General features: G+C 40.5%; 1 long non-coding RNA gene across 3 annotated transcripts in view; it reads left to right on the top strand.

Annotated features, from left to right (window-relative positions):
• The window catches only part of LOC149147125 (uncharacterized), a 37,143-nt gene extending 34,777 nt beyond the window's left edge, over positions 1-2,366 (top strand). The window contains exons 2-3 of one of the 3 annotated variants that reach the window (XR_016263138.1): positions 1,926-1,969; positions 2,102-2,366. This is a non-coding gene — a long non-coding RNA (uncharacterized LOC149147125). Of the gene's footprint in view, positions 1-1,925 lie in introns of all 3 variants that reach the window. The other 2 variants (XR_016263140.1, XR_016263139.1) reach the window with 2 other exon arrangements.
• The last annotated feature ends 14,644 nt before the right edge of the window (positions 2,367-17,010 follow it).

Raw genomic sequence — 17,010 nt, 5'->3', positions numbered from 1 at the left:
CACATCTTGTGTCCTCTTGTCTTGGCTTGTCTTCTGCGATTTATGTTTATGTTCTATCTGAATTTTACTATCATGCTAAATGTGATTGCTAATCTGGAATTGATATTGAGCTAATATGGAAAATTGAAGTAAATTTGCTATCAGCATAGAACATACCTAAAATTAACACCAACCAAAGCTAGTCATTCCACCAAAGATCCCCAAGGAGATACCATACAAATCGTAAGAAGAAACAAGATCATCTCCCACCATCTTCTCCACATCTAGCACTCCATGTAATAATAGTGTTTCCAATGCCATAAAACTTTGGTGTTCTTTTACAAGAACAAGTGCTCTTTGGTTCTCTAAGGTTTCTCCCAAACCCTAGTTTACCTTGCCTTCTTAGGGAAAACCCAAACCATAATGCTATCCTTGCATCAACAAAAGAACCCTAGTGCACTAGACAAGAGTGCAAAGTACAATGAAGAAGAATACATATGAATGAGAGAAGTTATAACTAGCATTCACATCTCTTAAGACAAGTATGTGATGATGAAAACTCTCTCCTTGCTTTATATAAATGATAGGTACAAGAGGCCAACAATAATAAAGTGGGCAAGGTCCACGTGCGAGCAACCTAACTAGATAGGTTTGTACTCCAATTCTAAGGTGACACGAGTCAAGCTCCAAGGTAGGCACATCGATCAAAAAAGGTTCCCAAGTTGAGTGCTCTATAAGAAATGTCCAACTCTTCCCTCCAAGGGTCTCTAATGCTCCAACTCTATCTCTTAAACTGTGCACTCTTCTAGGTCCACCAAATCTCCACGGACCTTTTTCAAACCCAGTGTCCTCAAATCAAGAAAAGCATCCTTGTAAGCAACTGAGTGATCTTATTCTACCTAGGGCTCAAGGCCCTCCTCCTACATGTCGAACTCTTCTCCTCCAAGTAGTTCCTCCTTCCAATCAAGCAACCAAGCTCTCCATGCATGCCTCATGAATGATGTCGCCATGTGACATAGGTCTTCAACTTCCTAAGCATCAAGTCAAGGTTTAGTAATCCATGTGCAAGCTATCTCGAATGTGTATGTCCACTACAATACAACAAAGGGTAGATATCACACTAAACACTCCACATCACATGAAACATCCCCAAACATGGTGTAAACACTTTTGTAGTGACTTCAAAAGATAACACTCCAAAGAATCGTCAAAGAATCTCCAAAGAGCATTGATGACATCACTGTTAAGGAATGTAACCTTCACTGTTGTTATCTATCATATCAGCTTTGGATGTCTTTAGAAATGGCAGCTTTAGCCTTGAAAACTTGTCCCCAGTGTACTGTTTCTTGGCCATTCTAGCAACATCATTTTCAGTGATCATTTCCTTGCGCTTGTTAAAGTGCCTTGCAAGATCAGCCTTTGATGTGCTTCAATAATTACGTCATTAGAAAAAATTTGTTTACTCCAAGAATGCATGATATCATGGTCTACTAGCTATCTTGTGTGGTAACAATTCTGAACACAATCTGGCAGTGGATCATGGATCCACCTGGAACTCTGATCTGCTCATGGTTCAGGAAATCTATAAGGTTTTCAGGGGGTCTCCTAATCAATGGGTGAGCTCAGAAAAACCTATGATCGACTGGATCTATTGGAACCATGAGAATCCATTTTGCCAGATTCTGGCAAGGGACTGTCTGGAAAAGTGTATTTTGGATAATTCAGATCAAGCTCCATATATATGTATATATATATTTTTTTCAGTTTTTCTTAGGAGAGGAATGTATAGAGAATTGTTTGCAGTACAGATACTGAGGTTATATTAAGCAGATACATTGGATGAGGTCAAAGGATTTAATTATTGTTCTTTTTGGAGATATTTGATAACATGTACTTGTAAGAAGAGACATTTGACTTTTTGGATAACTTTTGGTGATTTTTTGCAGGTTGGAGAAACAGTGCGTGATTTTTTTTCCATGGCTCAGAAGAAGTATACCTCTTATCTTTATATTCCATCATTTTTCCTCCATATAGGAGAAAAACACCAGAGATGCTGTGAATTAACTGATAAATTGTGTTCTTATATACATTTTGTTGGTTGCTTCCTGTTTGTGTGCTGCAGCGATTCAATAATAATGAGAGTTAGTAAACTTATTGTGCTGCTGCTAATCTTGCACATGTCTGACATGATGGCTGCTTCAGAAAACACTTATGCCTATCTAGCATGCTAGTATCTACTTAGCATCTATGTATAATATTCCATGAGCTAGAATATTCTGTGTATAATATTCTATGGGCTACCACTCAACAGGTACTTCAAACATTTTGCAATCAAGTGCTTTTACTTGATGTTTTGAGATTTGAATGTCGATAAAGGGGTGATCCGAATGATTGACTGATCTTGATTGTAAACTTGTACTCTCACCTTACCAATGTTTTTTTTTAGTTCGCTCTAATCTAGTGGGATCTCCTCTAAGGCACTACTTGCAAAACTTGGATTGAAGAAGCGTGTCCATTACCCTTTTCAAACTTAACATCTTTCATCATTCCTTTGATAACACCTCCATCCTTCGGGTTAACTGTCATTGGCTCATTGGGATTTGGTACTCATACGTCTACATCCTTGAGTAGGGCTGTAAAACTTTTCCCTGGAGGTTGATGCAGTGAAAAGAATGAAAAAACATAAGATGGCAACAACAAAAGAAAAAGAAAAGTGAAAATGCAAAAGATAGCTGGGACAAATTAGCGCGTGGACAAAACCCTAGCATGAGCTATACCCCTTCATTAGCCATCACCCAATTCTTGAGCACTTGATGCTCCATCTCATCATAAGGAACCCTTGCATGTCCCAACCTTGATGAGTGAGAAACTGACACATCTTAAAGAGCAAGCTTTGATCCTTGAGTTATGCACCATATAAAAGCATTATAGAAATGAAGTAAAAGGGACACCAAATGGGGTGAAAAAAGTAGACCGAGGAAAGGGGTAACTCATGCCTCCACGATTGCTCCCTGCATTACATCTATACACTCAGGATGTGGACCTCCATTAGCTATTTACCTGACCATGGCACTTGGCCATGAAGTGTTTCCCCTCCATAGCCACCTATTCTCAATACTACCTATGGATTGAAGGGTTAACCTTGGAAATGCCTCCTCCCCGTAGGTGTTGGAAGAACCTAATAGGGCTGATTGCCTAGCCACTCCTACAAAGGTAGGGAACACTTTTATGGGACTTGGTCTAGTTAGATATTTGAAGGTGATCCTGGGTTGAAGTATTATTATGCCCATAATAGTTAACCATGGTCCACTTAGATGCACCTGTGGTTATTGTCCCCAATGAAAGGTTGCGTTCACTTGAGTTCAAGTTGGTTTTTCTAGGTGGTTTTGCAAAGAGCAACTGGGGCCTCGAGGGCACATTATTCCACTCCTACTACACATGATGCCTAGGCCATACGACTCTTCCAGAGAGCATGATAACCTTGTAGATGCAACATTTCCCTTCTACAAAAAAGCGTAGGGCACTTTGACGATCTTGGTAGCTGATGCACACCCCAAAGCACCCTTAGATGCTAGAATGCTAAGCTCATCTTGATCAGAATTGAGGATTCTTGATTATGTATCAGTGGACCCAACATGTCCCTAGGCTACATTGGCCTTGACACTACTTGATGGGCATGCCTTGATCTAGAGCCCAGATGAGGATGATTATCCCCTAGGATGATATAGGAGGGCTTGTTGTACTTGATGGAGCCCCAACATTGGAGAGAGAGTACACCAGGTTGTCTAGATGACACCCATGGAGATGACGTAGAGAACCCAAAGCTGCCTTTTGGACACATGGAGATGCTTTGAGGCTTGAATTGAGGACCATTCATCAAATTGAGGTTGGTCATAATGCTTAGAGACACATCCAACCCTTCCATTGCACCTTTGGAGCATTTTGAGCCTTAAAAGGGCATGATGTCATGCTTGTTGAGGGCTTACGGTTCACATGTGTGGGCAATTATTGGCATATTTTATTTGTTGAACTATTGGGTTGGTTTGTAACCCATTTTACTTTGTCTTTACTTAAAATTGAACTTGTTTAAGGGCTTTTAGCTTGATTAATGGAAGTGATAGACCTCCTATAAAAGGAGGATCACTCCATTCATTTTTCATCATCACTCTTTGTTAAATTTTGTTAAACCTAGCACTAGTAAATTATTAACCTAGTAGAAGTGAGCTCAACTGAATAACTTACACAAGTAGGTTCTTAACATTCAGCGAAAGCAGAAACAAAATAACATTTCTCATAAAATGACAGCTTCTGCCCAATCAAAGTTTTTCATTAATAATCCATACTTGGGCTCCCGTCTTGGGACAATGGCCCAACTGAGAAAATATAGAATACAAACTAAACCTGGATCTAAGTTAGCATATTTTCCCTAGATTGGTGTGTGATCTTCTCTGCAGATCTAAATCTCTAGCCTCCCTGCACTCCCTCGGACCCAACACACTCCTCATTAAGACACCTCTCTCAATCTTGTGTCACTGCAGTGTGTCTTTCCCATCTCCCTAGTCTTGCTTTTGTAACGTTACATCGAGCTAAATCTCTAACTCTAATCTCTAAGGTGATTGACGATCGAGATTAGCTCTCACCTCACCTAAGATTAATGATTGGTATTAAAACATATTCACCAAAGTAATTTACTTTACTTTTCCTAAGTTTACTTTAGTTCAATGAGTTTGTTGCTGCAAAATCTAGCATGCCTTAGAGAGGGGTACCCTACAAAGCTATTATTAGACCAAGTTACAACAATGGGGTTATGGCTGATTGTCACCATAGCCAAAAACCCCCTGCTCTTTATGGACTTTCACTAATGGGAGGAGTCTCTGTATGAGGTCACCTATGATGGATATTCTAAATATAAGGGTGTTAGGATGACCAAGAGGCTTCTAAGAGAAAGACTCACCTTAAGTACAAGGTTCGAATCAGTGAATGAAGGTGGTTTTCTCTTCTTAGAGAGGCCTAATATGTTCAACATAAAACCTAGGGCTTGATTACTAGGTTGAGAGTTGGGATAACCAAAGGTCAAGGTAAGGAGAAAGGGTTTGCCACAATGTATTTCAACAAAGACAAGGCACATGAAACCCTCCAAGGTCCCCTAAGTTGAAGCTAAAATCAAACTAGGGTTTCCCTTAGGGAAAACAACTAGGGTAAAGGAAATTATGGACGAAATTGAAGTGAATTCCCACCAAAAGGAGTGATTTTGTGGCAACCACTATCCTCTTGATGTTTAGACTCTCCAACACCAAAAATTCCTCTTCCCTAAGAATTCGCACCAAGCCCTAGCTTGGCCGCTTGGCCTTAAAGGGGTTGAATTAGGTCAAGAGAGAGGAGGAGAAAATTTATGGATAAAAAATTGAGTTGATCACCAACGAGGAAGGCTAGTGCCTAGTCCTAGGGGGGTTCTTAAAATTGATTTCATTTTGCAAAAGAGTAAGGATATTTTGATGCCTTAGCATCAAAACCCTAGTTATCACCTTTGCGAGGGACCAACGTGTTGAAAATTGGCAAGTCAGGGATGAATTTCCTTAAATAAAACTTATTTCTGACAATTCTGGAGTGACTTTTTAAAATTAGAAAGTCATGTCTAGCATCTCAAGTATGACTTTCCAAAAATAGTAAATCACCTTGCATCAATTGGTAATCAAGTATAGTTGATGGAAAATCACTTAACTTATCATTAATCAATCCTAATAGTTCAATTTCGACTTAATCATCAATATTATTATTATTATTGTTATCATTATCCTTTATGATACTATGATATTATCAAAAGGAAATTCAAGTCCCCTTTCCTTCATGACACTCAATCACTTCACACCTCTCTCCTTGATGACTCACATAACACTACGTTATTTTCTCTAGCACGTTACTCTCTCTCTCTCTCTCTCTTAATGGATACATTACACTCTCTCTTACACACTCATTAAAGGCATGCCATGAAAGATTCCTCTTACACTCTCATCAATGCATATGTTACACTCTCCTCATTTAAGTCATACGTTTCTCTCCTAAATGATGACACTCCTTAATGTCATAAGTTACTCTTTCAAAAAGGCATGCGTTGCACCTACCTCATGGCATGTGAGTTGTACCTCCTTTATGGCATGAATTCGATGCACCTCCTATATATATGTGTCTCATATCATCTCACCTTACAACTTGTGCATTGTGAAAGAAGAATTCGAACTTGAGAGAGAAAGAGTTGGAGAGACTTAAAGAAGATTGTGAGAGAGGGACTTGGAGAGTAAGAGCATGACTTGGTGAGCTAGGTTGATTCAGTTGAAGGGAAGGTTTAATTAGTGTTTGCATCTGCTGCTGCTACCAGTGATCTTTATTCTTCAACTTTTTCAGATTTGGGCGAACTTACTCATTCTCTTGATCTCTCATTGTACTCTGTATTTCTACTAAACAATTTATATCTAATAAAGGAATAATTTGGTTGGGGTTTTGCGTTGGTCATTGGACCTAAATTCTCTGTGTCTCATTTTGTTCTTGGCTGTCTACTATTGTGCATTTGGTTTATGTTCTATCTACAATTGCTTCACTGATTTGCATCAAAAAGAAGTTTTGCAGTAGAAAGAAGTTATGTAATAAGTATTTGTTAAAGCATAGAGCATCAGAATTTCAACACAAACATCACTTGCGAGAGCTAAGATGAGATCACCAAAGGGATTGCAATTCACATATCATACTGAGTAATGCATGCAATAATATGACCTAGTTTCCATTCAATTGATGTTCAACAAAATTAGGGCACAAGATTTAACCTAGATCATTAATTCATTCCATACATTAGACATGAAATCAGAAATTTGCAATAAACATGGCACCTAAAAGACAATATGCATGAAACAATCCAATTATCAATCCAAAGTGATTTCTCCAACGACAAGAACAAATGCTCAAGATAATTTTCGCTCCATAGATCACATCTTTCCCATTAGAACAAGAGGCTGAAATCTCCAAAGAGGACGAATTCACAAGTGATGATGATAAACAAAATGATCCTCTCCTCTATTCATATGAGGAGGCATAATGTCTAATTAGCCTAAAAGCCCCTAAAACTAAAGTAAAATTACAATGACGCATTGGGTTGCAAGCCAACCCACTAGCTTAGACCAAAAATCAAGTGATTTGCCCACACGTGTGAGCCGTAGGGCTAAAGTAACTGATGCCACCCATCAAAGGAGCTCGATGTGGCATGTGTTGGTGCTTCTAGGTGCCAAACTTGATGTAGAAGCATCTAAAATTCATTCTTTGAGGGTTGGCCCTCAATTCTCTGCCAATCGCTCACTATGGTCCCATAATCTAGTTTGGGTGCCACATGATGGTTCTTACGGGTCTCCAAATGGCCATAGTGTCTGTCTCTACTCCAATGTTGAGGGCTTCCAAGGTGGTGCTAACCTTCCCATGTCTTAAGGGGTGAGACCATCCTCATCTGGGCCCCGAATCCACTGCCATCCCTCTCAAAGTGTTAACGCTGGCTTGGCGGCATGCTAAGTCCAGGTGCATCATTCTAAAAATCATCAAATGTGGGGCAAAGTGCCAGAATATTGTGGGTGATGGAGGTGCCCAAGGGTGTGTGTGATGCTTTGCTACTGCTCGGAATCCCATGGCTCTCAAGTTTCAACACTTCACCTGTGGATGTCAATATACTTCTCAAATGACTTGGGTACCTGTGGGTAAGGTGCCCAAAGTCTGGACCGAAGAACCACTTGACAATTAGAACATAAAGTCTAGTTCAAGCAACTAGTCATCAGGTACAATAATCATTTTTGCATCTAAGTGAATTAAGGTTGAACGTAAAGGGATATACTACTTCAAACAAGGCTTCCCTTCTAAATTTGAGGCTTTGAACTCGCAATGGTGTTTACCTCCTAAGGAGTGGCAAAAGGACAACACCATTAGGTGTTTCTAGCCCCTAAGGGGAAGTGACATTTCCTCAGTCCACTCTTCAATCGATAGGTGTTATGTGAATAATGATGGTAACAGAAGGAGAAGACTTCAAGGCCAAGTTCCAGGTCAAAGGGACCAATATGATGGGGATCCACATCTCGAGTGTATAGATGTGAGGAGGGAGTAATTGTGGATACATCAGTTACGTGGATGCATGAGTTACCAACTTGACCCTTGTTTTTCCGCCCCTCTTGTGCGTCTTTTACTTTTTCTTGATTTTTCTTTGTATTACTCCTCGTAGCTTAAAGGGTTAGAGCTTGCTTTGTATGATATATAGCAGTGGTATTATTGCTCGTAGCTTGAAGGGTTAGAGCTTGCTTTGTATGATATATAGCAGTTGTATTACCCCTTAATGATGAGGCAACTCATTTCCCATTGGGGTTGGGGCATGCAAGGGTTCCTTTCAAGATGTATAGGAGCAACATGTGCTCAGGAGCCGGGTGATGGCCATAATGAGTGAGGTAGAGCTCATGCCAAACTTTTGCCCATGTGCTAATGTGTATGTCTTGGCCATCTTTTGCATTTTGATATTCTTTCTTTTATTTTGCTTGTGGCCATTATATGCTTTTTCCTTTTCTTTTAGCTGCATCAACCTCCCAGGGAAAATTTATGGGCCCTACCCAGGTATGTGGATGTATGGGTGCTGAATTCAGAGAAGCAATGGTCAGTTGAACCCAAAGAATGGAGGTGGAAATTGGGCTTGTAATGTAAGATGGAAAGTGGTAAATATGGAATAGGGATAGATGGAACACACTATCTTAATTAAGGCTTCCTAAGTAGTGCACCTTCGATACCCATTGGGCCATTAGGGGAGGTCCCACTGGATTAGGATCGAAGATTAACCTCGCCATTTTAGGTGAGGGAACAAGATCATGGTCAAAATACTTTCTTCATCTAGGTCACCCCATAATCCATATCAAAAGTTCAAATACAAACAAGCATAAACACCTGATTACAAAATGAATAAAGTACCTTTTGATCGGAAGCTCACCTTTGTTCATGTGCTCTTGCCGGATGTGTGAAAAGGTATATGACTGATGCAAGTGGCAGAGATATAATGGCACATCATCTTCTGCTAGTGGTGGCTGTTGGCTTGTGGACTGAATGTGAAGTGTGGTAGAAAACATTTCTCCTATGGGGTCACCCACTTTTGGTGGGTAACATATGGCTCCAACTGGGACATGAGCTCACCGTAGAGCGTGTGATCCATATGCTCGAATGGGGAGTTCATGAGAACTCCGGCAATCCCCGGGACTGCAGACCTATAACCTGCACATTGCAATCGACTTGTTTGGGAGCATGTGCACTAGGCGTAGTGTACCACCCATGTTTTATATGAAAATAAAAAAATCATACAGAAAATAAAATCTAATCTACATGAAACATGAGGTGAATGGTATTCGAATGCTAACACAATATTCAATGCACCTACACTACCATGCATGGCTAACATTAGAATGCATGACCTAATTATAGTCATATAACTAGTGTAACCAACATATCATTTGATCAACAGAGCACCTCGCGTACCCCAATGACTAATCTTGTAACTGAAAAAGAAAGCATAACTATCACCTATGCATGATTCAGATGTTGAATCACAAGGGTTGGATGTGGGAAAATAGGATGACCACATATCGTGAAAAGGAATCATGGATGAAGGGGAAAAAGGGGAATCAGGCCTCCACCATCGGATTTTTCCTTCAAGCTTGAATATGGAGAAATCAATGATTAAGTTCAGACATTTCTTCTCAAAAACCTTCTTAGGCATGCAACTCTCCTTGATGTCCTTAGGGACATGTTGGGAGCGATATGATGAGGGAAATGGTTGGTAGGTAAGATCTTGACAACTAGTCTGTTCATCATGACAATCAAATTCAGGAGGGACAATAAGTGCAAACTTATCGTGCTCAACACCTATGTGCCTTGAATGTGGTTGAGGGATGAAAACAGGAAGGTCTAAAGGAAACTCAATTGTATTAATGATCATATCTTACTATTCATATGGAGTATAAGGCAAGACAAGATCGTTGTAAGCATCATCATTAGTATCATAAATTGGGTCCTTGTCAAAGTAATGGCCACTAGTATCCCATTTCCCTCCTATATGCAAGAAATTAGAAATGTCAACCTCCAGGGAATTCATGGGATCAACCCTTTCAAGTTCTCCTGGAAGTGCATCATTAGGGACAACATCCTTGAAAAGGATGGGGCTAGTCTCATCATCACTTGCCAAAGAGCGATCTTCATCACACTCATTATACTCCCTTCCCAGGTCATCTCTAGAGTCACTTTCAATGCCTTGATGATGCAAAAAGAATCTTCTTCATGGTATTCTTCATCATGATCCTAATCCCTTTGATTAATAGGAGGATCATGATGATCAGGGGTGATATCTTCTTTAACATGGCTATGATCTCCTTCTTCCACATCAATATTTTTAGAGTGGAGACGTTCTCTTCTTGATAGCCGCATCCAAGCTTTGACGGGTATCCTCAACGGATTGGAACCTTGGTTCCTTATACCATAAAAATGTATTAACGAGTACTTCAATAAAAGGAATGCTCCTAGGCTTGCAATTTTCATATAACCAATCCAAATGCTTGTATCCGATGGATGCAAAGAATAACCTTATGAGAGTATCTTGATGAAACACCTTGACCTTTGAAGTATATATGACAAATCTTGCCACGTGATCAATTGCTGAAGATGGATCACCATCAAACTTAGGTATATTCATTGTACTATCTAGATCCTCGTGATTTGAATATCCAGGGATGTGTGTGATATCCAAGGTGGCGACCAACTCATGAAGTGGTTGGATACCCATTCCAACAGGGTACACATTTCAGTTATACAGGAGTTGCCAAAAATGGATTTATATTATCATTTGGGATGAAGCTTAATCTTTAAATTACAAGGAGGTAGACTCACTTCGTCCCTAGAAACAACACCAAAAATGTCGCCGCAAAATCTAGCCAACCTTGGAGAGGGGTACCCTACAAGGCTATTACTAGACCAAGTGACAATAATAGGGTTACGACATGTCACCACCAAATTTAGCAGGTCTTGGAGAGGAAAACCTACAAGGCTAAAGCTAAACCAAGTGCTAACAATGGGGTAATGGCCCACTGTCACCACTACCAAAACCCCTTACTCTTTATGGACTTTTACTGATGGCAAGAGTCTCGGTAGGATAAGATCACCTATGAAAGGTATTCAAAGGATGGAGAATAAGATGATAAGCTAGGATCTTCTCAAGAAAGACTCAATATTAGGCTCAACGCTTCGCTAGGAAGCAATTCATTTTTTGTAAGAAGACCTAGAGGAAGATGCCCAAGACCTATGATTTGGTAGGTCAAATGAGTGTTGGAGTTCCCAAAATTCAAGGGAAGGGGAAATGTTTCTTATGATTGATCTCAACAAGGCCATGGCTCATGAAACTTTCAAGAAAGTCCTCAAGTTGAGAAAGAAGAAGCTAGGGTTTCCCTCTTCGGGCAACACCTAGGGCAAGAGATTTTATGGATGAATTTTGAGCAAATGCCCACGAAAATGATAGGGCATGTAGCTAAGACCTATATCTTGATTCTTAGGCTCTCAAAACCCCAAGAAACCTCCTCCCTAGAATTTCGCTCTAAGCCTTATCTCTTCTAGCCTTAAAATGACCAAATTTAGAAAGAGAAATTTATGGATAAAATTTTGAGATGATCACCAAGTGATTGGACTAGTGCCTTATCCAATGGGCATATGGAGTCAAGGATTGGTTAAGATAAGCCCAATTCCCTCTAAGGAAGTAGATATTTGGTGACCTAGCTATCAAAATTTAAACAATTACCCACTAAATGGAATAATGGATTTTGATTGAGAATAGCAAGAAGTACTACACTAGTAACATTCATTACATGTTACAATGAGTAATGCATACAACATTCATCTAGATATTCTTCAATAAATAAATCTTTAATAGATTAGGGCACAAAATTTTAATCTAGAATCAGTAGTTCCATGCATTAGACATTCAAGAAAGAGATATTCAACAATAGATTCCACATACAAGATAACATGCAATATATCCTTCCATTAGACCAAGAAATAGCTCCAAAGAACATCAAAATCAACTTCCATACATCAAAATGCATCCAAGTATCTCCAAAATCACCCATAAGAAGCAAGTGCAAATTCTCTAAGAGGTTCGAAATTCACAAGTTTGATGATGATTGATCACAATGGAGTGATCTCCAATATATACAAGTCCTACTAAATCGAATTATGCCTAAAAGCCTCTCTAAATCATAAAGTAATGTGAGAAAAACACTCTAGGTCACAGGTCGACCTAGTAACCAATGTGAAAACATAATAATTAACCCATAAGAGGGCTGAAATGCTGACGTCATGCATGCGTAGGCCTCTTGAAGGCATGCGTTGAGCTCCTCATGTGCCAAAGTGAGTGTAGAGGGCTCCTAAAATCAAGGCTTAGGGGTTGGCCCCTAGACTTCCATGCAAATCATCTTGTGGACCCCAATTTTGGGTTTGGGGCACAAAACTGGTCTCATGGGTCTCCAAGTGGCGAATCTCTATCTCTGCTCCAACGTTGAGGGCACTGAAGATGGTGTTAGCCCTCCCATGTCTTAAGGTATGAAACAAACCTCATTTAGGCCCTAGATCAACTGCCTAACCCTCATGAAGTGCTAAGCCGGCTGCGAGCATGTTGGTCTAGGTGCATCATCCCATGAATAATATAGGGCAACATGTAGAAATTGTGGGTGTTGAGGATGCCCATGGATATGAATGATGCTCGAAAATGCTCCGGGGTCCCATGGCTCTCAACGCATCACCTGTGGGTGTGAATATGCCCCCTCTAGAGGACCTGGATCCTAGTTAAGTTGCCTAGACCTATAGATGGAACTAGTTGCCAATCACACACAATATGCAGTGTTGCAACTTTCATCACTAGGCACATTGATCATTAGTGCATCTAAGTGGACCAAGATTGAAAGAAATGGGCATAATAATACTTTATATGTGGCTTCTCTTCCAAATTTGGGGCCTTAGTCGCATAATGGAGTTACCTCCCTAGGTAGGAGTGGCTAATAGACGACCCTATTGGGTTTTTCCAACCCCCAAAGGAAGTGACATGTCCTTAGTCCTCCTTTCAATTGATAGGTGCCATGTGAATAATGATGGAATGAAGAATGATGGAAAAAAGGAACTTCATGGTCAAGTGCCATGGTCAAAGGGACCAACTATGATGTGATACCTCATCCCGGGTGTATAGATGTGAGCAGGGAGCATTCGTGGACGCATGAGTTACCTCGTCCTTTGTTTTTCACCCCTCTATATTGCCTTTTGATTTTTCCTTGTATTATTGCTCGTAGCTTGAGGAATGTGAGCTTGCTTTGTCTGATGTATACTAGTTACTACCCCCTTTCGGATGGGGTAGTTCATTGCCCATGAGGGGTTGGGACATGCAAGGTTCCTTGTCTTCTATTAGATAGGGAAACATTAGCCCAGGAACTGAGTGATGGCCATGTGATAGAGGTAGAGCTCATGTTGGCTTTTGCCCACATGCTAATTTATAAATCTCGACCATCTTTTCCATTTTGATTTTTCTTTTGTTTTTATTGTGGCCATCATATGCTCTTTTTTCTTTTTCTTTTAGTTGTATCAACTTCCCAGGGTGCATTTGCAAGCCCTACCCGAGGTATGAGGATGTGTGGGTGCCAAATCCCAGTGAACCAATGGTCAGTTGACCCGAAGAATGGAGATGGAATAAGGGTTCATAATGTACGAAGAGGAGTGATAAGTATGGAAAAGGGATAGATGGGACACACTATCTCAATCATCGATTCCCAAGTGGTGTCCCTTTCTAAAGTCATGGGCCATTAAGGGTGGTCCCACTGGACTAGGATAGAAAATTAACCCCCCATTTAGGGTGAGGGAACACGACCATGATCAAAACCCTTCTTTCTTCAAAGTCACCCCATAATCCATGTTAAAATGCCCAAATACAAACAAGCATAAGCACTCGATTGCACAATGAATAAAGTACCTTTTGATCAGAAGCCCACCTTTCAACATGTGCTCTTGACAAATGGGCGAAGAAACATATGACTGATGTAGATGGTGGAGATATGAATGGAACATCATATTGGCTACAAGGTGGCTCTCAATGGCTGCCGGCTGGAAGAGATGAATAGGAGAAAAATTTCTCCTAAGGGTCACCCACTTTTTGGTGGGTAACATGGCCCACTGTCACCATGGCCAAAACCCTCTTCTCTTTATGGACTTTCACCAATGGGAGGAGTCTTGGTATGAGGTCACCTATGATGGATATTCTAAGTATAAGGGTATTAGGATGACCAAGAGGCTTATAAGGGAAAGACTCAACTTAAGTACAAGGCTCCAATCAATGAATGAAGGAAGATCGCTTTCTTTAGAGAGGCCTAATATGTTTAACACAAGACCTAAGGGTTGATTAGTAGGTTGAGAGTTGGGATGGCCAAAGGTCAAGGTAAGGAGAAAGGGTTTCCCACAATGTATTTCAACAAGGACAAGGCACATGAAACCCTCAAAAAGCCCCTAAGTTGAAGCTAAAACCAAACTAGGGTTTACCCTAGGGCAAAGGAAATTATGGATGAAATTGAAGTGAATGCCACCAAAAGGAGTGATTTTGTGGCAACCACTATCCTCTTGATGTTTAAACTCTCTAGCATCGAAAATTCCTCTTCCCTAGGAATTCACACCAAGCCCTAGCTTGGTCGCTTGGTCTTAAAGGGGCCGAATTAGGTAAAGAGAGAGAAGGAGAAAATTTATGGATAAAAAGTTGAGTTGATCACCAACAAGGAAGGCTAGTGCCTAGTCCTAGGGTCAATGGAGTCTATGGGTTCTTAAAATTGATTTGATCTTGGAAAGGAGTAAGGATGTTTTGATGCCCTAGCATTAAAATCCTATCACCTTTGTGGGGGATCGAAGATCAGTTGGGAGAGCTAACATGAGATCACAAAGGGATTTCCATTCACATATCATACTATGAGTAATGCATGTAATAATATGACCTAGTTTCCATCAATTGATGTTCAACAAAATTAGGGCACAAAATTTAACCTAGATCATTAATTCATTCCATACATTAGACATGAAATCAGAAATTTGCAATAAACATGGTACTTACAAGACAATATGCATGAAACAATCCAATTATCGATCCAAAGTGACTTCTCCAAAGACAAGAACAAATGCTCAAGACAATTTTCGCTCCATAGATCACATCTTTCCCATTAGAACAAGAGGTCGAAATCTCCAAAGAGACTGGATTCATAGGTCCAAGTGATGATGAGAAACAAAATGATCCTCTCCTCTATTTATATGAGGAGGCATAATGTCTAATTAGCCTAAAAGCCCCTAAATCTCAAGTAAAATTACAATGATGCATTGGGTTACAAGCCAACCCACTAGCTTAGATAAAAAATCAAGTGATTTGTTCACACATGTGAGCCGTAGAGTTAAAATAGCTGATGTCATCCATCAAGGGAGCTTGATGTGGCATGTGTTGGTGCTTCTAGGTGCCAAACTTGATGTAGAAGCATCTAAAATTCATCCTTTGAGGGTTAGCCCTCAAATCTCTGTCAATGGCTCACTATGGTCCCAAAATCCAGTTTGGGCACCATAGGATGGTTCTCATGGGTCTCCAAATGGCCATAGTGTCAATCTCTGCTCCAACATTGAGGGATTCCAAGGTAGTGCTAGCCCTCCCATGTCTCAAGGGGTGAGACCATCCTGATCTTGGCCCTGGATCAACTGTTATCCCTCTCAAAGTGTTAAAGTCGGCCAGGGGGCATGCTGGGTCTAGGTGCATCATCCCAAAAGTCATTGAATGCAGGGCAAAGTGCCAAAATGTTGTGGGTGCTAGAGTTTCCCAAGGGTGTGTGTGATTCTCTGCTGTTGCTTGGAGTCCCATGGCTCTCAATGCTTAACCTATGGGTGTCAATATACTTCTTGAATGACTTGGGTACCTGTGGGTAACGTGCCCAAAGCCTTGGTTGAGGAACCACCTGACAATTCCAACATAAAGTCCAGTGCAAGCAACTAGTCATCAAGTACAATAATAATTTTTGCATCTAAGTGAACCAAGCTTGAATGTAAAGGCCTATCATATTTCAAACAAGGCTTCCCTTTTATATTTGAGGTTTTGAACTCGCAATGGTGTTTCCTCCCTAGGTAGGAGTGGCGAAAGGACAATTCTATTAGATGTTTCCACCCCCCAAGGGGAAGTGACATTTCCTTAGTCCACCTTCAATCGATAGGTGTTATGTGAATAATGATGGTAACAATGGGGAGAAGACTTCATGGCCAAGTGCCATAGCCAAAGGGACAAACATGATGGGGATCCACATCCTAAGTGTATAGATTTGAAGAGGGAGCACTCGGCTCTAATGTGCTTTTTCTTAAGTTAGACTTGAGAAATGTGACCAAGATTGCTAATGTAACTCAGCCTAAGTCTAACTTAAGAAAAAGCACATTAGAGCTCTACCTCACTCATTATGGCCATCACTCGGCTCCTGAGCACATGTTGCTCCTATACATCATGAAAGGAACCCTTCCATGTCCCAACCTCGATGGGCAATGAGTTTCCTCGTCATTAAGGGGTAATATAACTATTATACATCATACAAAGCAAGCTCTAACCCTTTGAGCTAACATAATAATATGTGCTTTTTCTTAAGTTAGACTTAGGCTGAGTTACATTAGCAATCTTGGTCACATTAGAGCAAGTACCTAAGGAGACTATGGGTGACTTATGCACACCTAAACGCAAGGCATTTGCAGAAGACCCTGCCCGAGCTATAAACATGAACACTTCCTCTTAGCGAGGGAGGTACTTCTGCCACTTGGAACAGGGTTCGATCCTGGCCCTGCATCTGTGGTCATGGCTGTTCCTTCTAATCGAGAAGAGTTCCTTGCCATCATCCTCGAAAACATGTTCCTTGTGAACTTGTTCCTAGAAGGAATATCTTGAAAGGTCAT

Source organism: Pinus tabuliformis, chromosome 9 (genome assembly GCF_031772625.1).
Source record: "Pinus tabuliformis cultivar Carrire ecotype Pingquan chromosome 9, CPIR1, whole genome shotgun sequence".
In the NCBI taxonomy this organism is placed as follows: domain Eukaryota; kingdom Viridiplantae; phylum Streptophyta; class Pinopsida; order Pinales; family Pinaceae; genus Pinus; species Pinus tabuliformis.
Note: the sequence above shows the minus strand (reverse complement) of the source record. Positions and strands in the feature narration are given on the sequence as shown.